The sequence below is a fragment of the Schistocerca americana genome, unplaced genomic scaffold (assembly GCF_021461395.2).
Source record: "Schistocerca americana isolate TAMUIC-IGC-003095 unplaced genomic scaffold, iqSchAmer2.1 HiC_scaffold_229, whole genome shotgun sequence".
NCBI classification, from domain to species: domain Eukaryota; kingdom Metazoa; phylum Arthropoda; class Insecta; order Orthoptera; family Acrididae; genus Schistocerca; species Schistocerca americana.
The window spans coordinates 220001-230000 of record NW_025725938.1 but is presented as its reverse complement, the minus strand read 5'-3'; the positions used below and the strand labels follow the sequence as shown (position 1 = coordinate 230000).

Genomic DNA, 10000 nt, shown 5'->3' with positions numbered 1-10000 from the left:
TGCAATCCACCCCTATAACATGCGTTTCATGAAGAGTTATCTCCAATATGCGACATTCCCGCTGTCCCTATACATGAGCTGCGGGCTGTACCAGTTACGAGCTAGAGACGCGACCGCGTTGCTCTCTGTACGAATGCCGATGCTGAGCGGTCAGCTAGGAGGCGCTCCATCCATGTCGGTACCGGTGAGCGTTGCACTCGCAGTCGCAAGAACGTACGGCAAGTATATTACCTGGAAGAGTCAATGACAGTCCACGCCCCCCTGCGTGGGAAGAGTCTTTCTAGGCCATGACCCACCGGAAGGGCGCAGCGTCCCCCACCCCAGACATGTGACGTCACACCATCGGTATTGACGACTAGACTGATTCCTTATAATCATTTGCCATACACCGGTGGAAGCTGCCGAGACGAGTAACTACATAGCGGGCTCGCCGTGTCACTAATGTACAGAGATACAACAGTTTCGACTGGAACCGGATTAAACGTATACACGGCGCTGATTAGTAATAGATAGAGCCATCAGAATACAGATAATGTATACAACTGTCCGTATACATGCTGAAAGACTCTGCTCACAATCACAACCACACGTCAGCCACACACCCTTATCACGCACTACTCTCTGCCTGTAACACGCACACAGACAATATGTAAGCACCAGCATGGAACAACACCCAGTGCATCCTCTCCGCCACATTAGACAATCCACACTGTCATAACCAGACTGGGAGGTCCACTCAGAAAACAGAATATCCCACCCACCCGACAACCACCATTGCTCAGCCAAGCCACCAACACCCACACATGTCCTACACAGGGGTGCACCCAACATCACAATACTGCCTCCTCTCACAGCACACAAACAATGGCAGGAATGAAAGACACAGGTCTGCCACAAGCATGGAATGAGAGCGCCGCCTGTCATGAGCCAAAGGTGCATCCTGACGTGGCAAATCAGATGATGCCGCAGGCATCCACTTACTATAATCACAATCAACAAACCGGCCGCCCCGCCCCGCCCCCCATTAAACCTTTCCTTACAACAATGTGTACCTTAACCTAACCTATATCGTACCGTAACCTAACCTATATCGTACCGTAACCTAACCTATGTCGTACCGTAACCTAACCTATGTCGTACCGTAACCTAACCTATGTCGTACCGTAACCTAACCTATGTCGTACCGTAACCTAACCTATGTCGTACCGTAACCTAACCTATGTCGTACCGTAACCTAACCTATGTCGTACCGTAACCTAACCTATGTCGTACCTTAACCTAACCTATGTCGTACCTTAACCTAACCTATGTCGTACCTTAACCTAACCTATGTCGTACCTTAACCTAACCTATGTCGTACCTTAACCTAACCTATGTCGTACCTTAACCTAACCTATGTCGTACCTTAACCTAACCTATGTCGTACCTTAACCTAACCTATGTCGTACCTTAACCTAACCTATGTCGTACCTTAACCTAACCTATGTCGTACCTTAACCTAACCTATGTCGTACCTTAACCTAACCTATGTCGTACCTTAACCTAACCTATGTCGTACCTTAACCTAACCTATGTCGTACCTTAACCTAACCTATGTCGTACCTTAACCTAACCTATGTCGTACCTTAACCTAACCTATGTCGTACCTTAACCTAACCTATGTCGTACCTTAACCTAACCTATGTCGTACCTTAACCTAACCTATGTCGTACCTTAACCTAACCTATGTCGTACCTTAACCTAACCTATGTCGTACCTTAACCTAACCTATGTCGTACCTTAACCTAACCTATGTCGTACCTTAACCTAACCTATGTCGTACCTTAACCTAACCTATGTCGTACCTTAACCTAACCTATGTCGTACCTTAACCTAACCTATGTCGTACCTTAACCTAACCTATGTCGTACCTTAACCTAACCTATGTCGTACCTTAACCTAACCTGTATTGCGCCTTAACCTAACCTGTATTGCGCCTTAACCTAACCTGTATTGCGCCTTAACGTAACCTGTATTGCGCCTTAACGTAACCTGTATTGCGCCTTAACGTAACCTGTATTGCGCCTTAACGTAACCTGTATTGCGCCTTAACGTAACCTGTATTGCGCCTTAACGTAACCTGTATTGCGCCTTAACGTAACCTGTATTGCGCCTTAACGTAACCTGTATTGCGCCTTAACGTAACCTGTATTGCGCCTTAACGTAACCTGTATTGCGCCTTAACGTAACCTGTATTGCGCCTTAACGTAACCTGTATTGCGCCTTAACGTAACCTGTATTGCGCCTTAACGTAACCTGTATTGCGCCTTAACGTAACCTGTATTGCGCCTTAACGTAACCTGTATTGCGCCTTAACGTAACCTGTATTGCGCCTTAACGTAACCTGTATTGCGCCTTAACGTAACCTGTATTGCGCCTTAACGTAACCTGTATTGCGCCTTAACGTAACCTGCATTGCGCCTTAACGTAACCTGTATTGCGCCTTAACGTAACCTGTATTGCGCCTTAACGTAACCTGTATTGCGCCTTAACGTAACCTGTATTGCGCCTTAACGTAACCGATATTGCGCCTTAACGTAACCTATATTGCGCCGTAACGTAACCTATATTGCGCCGTAACGTAACCCACATTGCCCCTTAACGTAACCCACATTGCCCCTTAACGTAACCCACATTGCCCCTTAACGTAACCCAACACACGTTGGGCCTTAACCCAACACACGTTGGGCCTTAACCCAACACACGTTGGGCCTTAACCCAACACACGTTGGGCCTTAACCCAACACACGTTGGGCCTTAACCCAACACACGTTGGGCCTTAACCCAACACACGTTGGGCCTTAACCCAACACACGTTGGGCCTTAACCCAACACACGTTGGGCCTTAACCCAACACACGTTGGGCCTTAACCCAACACACGTTGGGCCTTAACCCAACACACGTTGGGCCTTAACCCAACACACGTTGGGCCTTAACCTGCTCTGTAATTGTCATACGACGCGTTAAATTAGTGTAGTGTTGCCTAACTGCAACCCCCGCAATATAGTTTGCTACTCGCACTGCCCGGTCCCCAGTGTATCGCTTCATGTTAAACACCTTGCAGCTATACACTGTAATGTGGATGGCAGCAGGACGTACATGCTCAATGCCCTTTGCAGTTGTTCATTGGCATTTGCAGTTGTTCATTGGCATTCGCATGTGCGAAGCACTTAGCCTACGCTGTGGTACGGCCTGTGTCAACTGTCCGCTGATGTTGTACGTCCAAATCACACACTGTACTGCACATTGGTCCTCATGTACTGAATGATACATCGTGGTACATGTGACCGTACAACGACTGCGCCAACAACGGCGAACCATGCGGTCCAAATGTTGTGCACTCAGCTACGTGTCGTCTCCCTATAAGAGCTGGATTGCAGTGTGGTATGCCCTGGATGGCGATCAGCATGAGCCGTCTGTTGATGTAGTGGCGCGTGTTGTCAGACGTAGTCGTCTCTTCTCACACACCGTGATAGCATGGTGCACTGCGTTCCACATCTGCGACATGCGACAGAGGCCGGTTGACAGTCGTTCGCGCAATGGACATCGCATACGTACGGGGGCCACCTTCCACGTGTTCGCGAAGCGTGCACATGTTGTTGCGTGTATGTGGGCAGACATAGTGTGTCGTGACACCTGACACAGGCATGCAACAATCGTTGAATTTGCAAATGGCGATGGACGCCTACGTTTGCTGGTGACGTTATGCAAATGAACAACTGGTAAACCGTTGTGGTGCGGTTGTTCTCGCTAGAGGTGAATCAGTGATGGCGACGATCGGTTGAGCTACCAACCGGTTGTTCCAGCGATACCCACCATGCCCACGAACGTGAATGGCATCTGGGTGTGAAGCGATACGCGGCGGTGGCTGGGTGGGACCGTCCCCGGCCGGTGAGGGGGGGCCTCCCGGCGTGCTGGCCGCGCGGTGCGTGGGCGCACGCGCTACAGCCGGCTGGTGGGGGCGGCCAGTGGCAGGCGCGCCGGCCGACGGAGGCGGCAGGCGGCGCAGCTCCGCGCCGGCGCACCCTGCACGCGGCGCCGTGCGGCCAAAGTAGGTCCTCGCGGGCCCGGTGCGAAGCGCGGTGGACATCTGCAGTGTGCTGGTCCGATTGAGGACTGTGTGCGCTGAGGATGCGCCGCCGCCCGGCGCTCGGCGCCGCGACGCCGTCTGCTGCTCGGTCGCCTCTGCGGTTCTCGCAGGTGGTTTGTATCGCAGCTGTGCGGACGTGTTGGCGCGTGCGCTGTGCTGGGAGAGTTCGCTTCGGCACCCAAGTGGGGCTTTTGTCCTTCTGTGGCGCTGGCGTTGGAGCTGCCGGTCACCGTAGGTGGCGCGTGTTGTCTCCCGCCGGCAATGCCACGACAGCACGCTCCCGGGCCTCTGTCGGCAGCGGCAAGCTCAGTTGGGAGCACGGGTGGTCGCACCTAAAGCGTCTACTCGCCAAACTCCGGGCGATTGCGCCTCTCTCGAACCCGACCAAGTACTTAGGACGGCGCTGCGCGCCGCCGGGACCTGAGAGGGTTTCGAGGTGTATTGTGCAGGGGAGCTCAGCCTCCTCCTGTTTGCAGAATAATTGAGCGGACGCTTGCGTGTTCGCGCGGGCCCCCGGGACACACTCCCGGGCGGCCGGCTGCTCAGCTCTAGTTGACGCAGCTCCCTGGTTGATCCTGCCAGTAGTCATATGCTTGTCTCAAAGATTAAGCCATGCATGTCTCAGTACAAGCCGCATTAAGGTGAAACCGCGAATGGCTCATTAAATCAGTTATGGTTCCTTAGATCGTACCCACGTTACTTGGATAACTGTGGTAATTCTAGAGCTAATACATGCAAACAGAGTCCCGACCAGAGATGGAAGGGACGCTTTTATTAGATCAAAACCAATCGGTCGGCTCGTCCGGTCCGTTTGCCTTGGTGACTCTGAATAACTTTGGGCTGATCGCACGGTCCTCGTACCGGCGACGCATCTTTCAAATGTCTGCCTTATCAACTGTCGATGGTAGGTTCTGCGCCTACCATGGTTGTAACGGGTAACGGGGAATCAGGGTTCGATTCCGGAGAGGGAGCCTGAGAAACGGCTACCACATCCAAGGAAGGCAGCAGGCGCGCAAATTACCCACTCCCGGCACGGGGAGGTAGTGACGAAAAATAACGATACGGGACTCATCCGAGGCCCCGTAATCGGAATGAGTACACTTTAAATCCTTTAACGAGTATCTATTGGAGGGCAAGTCTGGTGCCAGCAGCCGCGGTAATTCCAGCTCCAATAGCGTATATTAAAGTTGTTGCGGTTAAAAAGCTCGTAGTTGGATTTGTGTCCCACGCTGTTGGTTCACCGCCCGTCGGTGTTTAACTGGCATGTATCGTGGGACGTCCTGCCGGTGGGGCGAGCCGAAGGCGTGCGACGCGCCTCGTGCGTGCTCGTGCGTCCCGAGGCGGACCCCGTTGCAATCCTACCAGGGTGCTCTTGAGTGAGTGTCTCGGTGGGCCGGCACGTTTACTTTGAACAAATTAGAGTGCTTAAAGCAGGCAAGCCCGCCTGAATACTGTGTGCATGGAATAATGGAATAGGACCTCGGTTCTATTTTGTTGGTTTTCGGAACCCGAGGTAATGATTAATAGGGACAGGCGGGGGCATTCGTATTGCGACGTTAGAGGTGAAATTCTTGGATCGTCGCAAGACGAACAGAAGCGAAAGCATTTGCCAAGTATGTTTTCATTAATCAAGAACGAAAGTTAGAGGTTCGAAGGCGATCAGATACCGCCCTAGTTCTAACCATAAACGATGCCAGCCAGCGATCCGCCGCAGTTCCTCCGATGACTCGGCGGGCAGCCTCCGGGAAACCAAAGCTTTTGGGTTCCGGGGGAAGTATGGTTGCAAAGCTGAAACTTAAAGGAATTGACGGAAGGGCACCACCAGGAGTGGAGCCTGCGGCTTAATTTGACTCAACACGGGAAACCTCACCAGGCCCGGACACCGGAAGGATTGACAGATTGATAGCTCTTTCTTGATTCGGTGGGTGGTGGTGCATGGCCGTTCTTAGTTGGTGGAGCGATTTGTCTGGTTAATTCCGATAACGAACGAGACTCTAGCCTGCTAACTAGTCGCGTGACATCCTTCGTGCTGTCAGCGATTACTTTTCTTCTTAGAGGGACAGGCGGCTTCTAGCCGCACGAGATTGAGCAATAACAGGTCTGTGATGCCCTTAGATGTTCTGGGCCGCACGCGCGCTACACTGAAGGAATCAGCGTGTCTTCCTAGGCCGAAAGGTCGGGGTAACCCGCTGAACCTCCTTCGTGCTAGGGATTGGGGCTTGCAATTGTTCCCCATGAACGAGGAATTCCCAGTAAGCGCGAGTCATAAGCTCGCGTTGATTACGTCCCTGCCCTTTGTACACACCGCCCGTCGCTACTACCGATTGAATGATTTAGTGAGGTCTTCGGACTGGTACGCGGCATTGACTCTGTCGTTGCCGATGCTACCGGAAAGATGACCAAACTTGATCATTTAGAGGAAGTAAAAGTCGTAACAAGGTTTCCGTAGGTGAACCTGCGGAAGGATCATTACCGACTAGACTGCATGTCGTTCGATGTGCGTGTCGTGTCGCGCAACACGCTACCTGTACGGCTCGCAGTAGCCGTGCGCCGCGTGCGGAACCACGCGTGCTTCTCAAAACTAACGCCAATGTTGTGTGGTACGAGCGCTGAAGCGCTGGAGCGGCTGGCCTGCGGCACCTGGCGCCTGGCGCCGGTTTTGAATGACTTTCGCCCGACTGCCTGTCCGCTCCGGTGTGGAGCCGTACGACGCCCATCGGCCGTGAGGCCGTTGGACACAGAACGCTTGAACAGGGGCCGCCACACGCCTACGTCCCGCCTATGCAACTGTCTTGAAAGAGACAGTGGAAACTAAGAAAAGATCACCCAGGACGGTGGATCACTCGGCTCGTGGGTCGATGAAGAACGCAGCAAATTGCGCGTCGACATGTGAACTGCAGGACACATGAACATCGACGTTTCGAACGCACATTGCGGTCCATGGATTCCGTTCCCGGGCCACGTCTGGCTGAGGGTCGGCTACGTATACTGAAGCGCGCGGCGTTTGCCCCGCTTCGCAGACCTGGGAGCGTCGCGGCCGCCTGTGGGGCCGGCCGCGCCTCCTGAAACGTGCGATGCGCGCCCGTCGCCTGGCGGTTCGCATACCGGTACTTACTCGGTAGCGTGCACAGCCGGCTGGCGGTGTGGCGTGCGACACCTCGTACAACGACCTCAGAGCAGGCGAGACTACCCGCTGAATTTAAGCATATTACTAAGCGGAGGAAAAGAAACTAACAAGGATTCCCCCAGTAGCGGCGAGCGAACAGGGAAGAGTCCAGCACCGAACCCCGCAGGCTGCCGCCTGTCGTGGCATGTGGTGTTTGGGAGGGTCCACTACCCCGACGCCTCGCGCCGAGCCCAAGTCCAACTTGAATGAGGCCACGGCCCGTAGAGGGTGCCAGGCCCGTAGCGGCCGGTGCGAGCGTCGGCGGGACCTCTCCTTCGAGTCGGGTTGCTTGAGAGTGCAGCTCCAAGTGGGTGGTAAACTCCATCTGAGACTAAATATGACCACGAGACCGATAGCGAACAAGTACCGTGAGGGAAAGTTGAAAAGAACTTTGAAGAGAGAGTTCAAAAGTACGTGAAACCGTTCTGGGGTAAACGTGAGAAGTCCGAAAGGTCGAACGGGTGAGATTCACGCCCATCCGGCCACAGGCCTCCGCCCTCGGCAGATGGGGCCGGCCGCCCGCGCGGAGCAATCCGCGGCGGGGTCGTGTCCGGTTGCCTTTCCACTCGCCGCGGGGTGGGGCCGTTCCGGTGTGCGGTGGGCCGCACTTCTCCCCTAGTAGGACGTCGCGACCCGCTGGGTGCCGGCCTACGGCCCGGGTGCGCAGCCTGTCCTTCCGCGGGCCTCGGTTCGCGTCTGTTGGGCAGAGCCCCGGTGTCCTGGCTGGCTGCCCGGCGGTATATCTGGAGGAGTCGATTCGCCCCTTTGGGCGCTCGGGCTCCCGGCAAGCGCGCGCGGTTCTTCCCGGATGACGGACCTACCTGGCCCGGCCCCGGACCCGCGCCGCTGTTGGCTCGGGATGCTCTCGGGCGGAATAATCGCTCCCGTCAGCGGCGCTTCAGCTTTGGACAATTTCACGACCCGTCTTGAAACACGGACCAAGGAGTCTAACATGTGCGCGAGTCATTGGGCTGTACGAAACCTAAAGGCGTAATGAAAGTGAAGGTCTCGCCTTGCGCGGGCCGAGGGAGGATGGGGCTTCCCCGCCCTTCACGGGGCGGCGGCCTCCGCACTCCCGGGGCGTCTCGTCCTCATTGCGAGGTGAGGCGCACCTAGAGCGTACACGTTGGGACCCGAAAGATGGTGAACTATGCCTGGCCAGGACGAAGTCAGGGGAAACCCTGATGGAGGTCCGTAGCGATTCTGACGTGCAAATCGATCGTCGGAGCTGGGTATAGGGGCGAAAGACTAATCGAACCATCTAGTAGCTGGTTCCCTCCGAAGTTTCCCTCAGGATAGCTGGTGCTCGTACGAGTCTCATCCGGTAAAGCGAATGATTAGAGGCCTTGGGGCCGAAACGACCTCAACCTATTCTCAAACTTTAAATGGGTGAGATCTCCGGCTTGCTTGATATGCTGAAGCCGCGAGCAAACGACTCGGATCGGAGTGCCAAGTGGGCCACTTTTGGTAAGCAGAACTGGCGCTGTGGGATGAACCAAACGCCGAGTTAAGGCGCCCGAATCGACGCTCATGGGAAACCATGAAAGGCGTTGGTTGCTTAAGACAGCAGGACGGTGGCCATGGAAGTCGGAATCCGCTAAGGAGTGTGTAACAACTCACCTGCCGAAGCAACTAGCCCTGAAAATGGATGGCGCTGAAGCGTCGTGCCTATACTCGGCCGTCAGTCTGGCAGTCATGGCCGGTCCTTGCGGCCGGCCGCGAAGCCCTGACGAGTAGGAGGGTCGCGGCGGTGGGCGCAGAAGGGTCTGGGCGTGAGCCTGCCTGGAGCCGCCGTCGGTGCAGATCTTGGTGGTAGTAGCAAATACTCCAGCGAGGCCCTGGAGGGCTGACGCGGAGAAGGGTTTCGTGTGAACAGCCGTTGCACACGAGTCAGTCGATCCTAAGCCCTAGGAGAAATCCGATGTTGATGGGGGCCGTCATAGCATGATGCACTTTGTGCTGGCCCCCGTTGGGCGAAAGGGAATCCGGTTCCTATTCCGGAACCCGGCAGCGGAACCGATACAAGTCGGGCCCCTCTTTTAGAGATGCTCGTCGGGGTAACCCAAAAGGACCCGGAGACGCCGTCGGGAGATCGGGGAAGAGTTTTCTTTTCTGCATGAGCGTTCGAGTTCCCTGGAATCCTCTAGCAGGGAGATAGGGTTTGGAACGCGAAGAGCACCGCAGTTGCGGCGGTGTCCCGATCTTCCCCTCGGACCTTGAAAATCCGGGAGAGGGCCACGTGGAGGTGTCGCGCCGGTTCGTACCCATATCCGCAGCAGGTCTCCAAGGTGAAGAGCCTCTAGTCGATAGAATAATGTAGGTAAGGGAAGTCGGCAAATTGGATCCGTAACTTCGGGATAAGGATTGGCTCTGAGGATCGGGGCGTGTCGGGCTTGGTCGGGAAGTGGGTCAGCGCTAACGTGCCGGGCCTGGGCGAGCTGAGTGCCGTAGGGGTGCCGGTAAGTGCGGGCGTTTAGCGCGGGCGTGGTCTGCTCTCGCCGTTGGTTGGCCTCGTGCTGGCCGGCGGTGCAGGATGCGCGCGCCTGCGCGGCGTTCGCGCCCCGGTGCTTCAACCTGCGTGCAGGATCCGAGCTCGGTCCCGTGCCTTGGCCTCCCACGGATCTTCCTTGCTGCGAGGCCGCGTCCGCCTTAGCGTGCTCCTCCGGGGGCGCGCGGGTGCGCGGATTCTCTTCGGCCGCCATTC

At 55.4% G+C, this 10000-nt stretch overlaps 2 non-coding genes and 1 pseudogene across 2 annotated transcripts; all 3 read left to right on the top strand.

The window, feature by feature from the left end:
* Positions 1–4692: 4692 nt before the first annotated feature.
* LOC124575273 lies at positions 4693–6602 on the top strand. Its single transcript, XR_006972384.1, has one exon. It is a non-coding gene; the product is annotated as a small subunit ribosomal RNA (ribosomal RNA).
* A 351-nt stretch (positions 6603–6953) lies between these two features.
* Positions 6954–7108, top strand: LOC124575256. Its single transcript, XR_006972369.1, has one exon. It is a non-coding gene; the product is annotated as a 5.8S ribosomal RNA (ribosomal RNA).
* A 188-nt stretch (positions 7109–7296) lies between these two features.
* LOC124575291 overlaps positions 7297–10000 on the top strand; it is a 5711-nt pseudogene continuing 3007 nt past the window's right edge.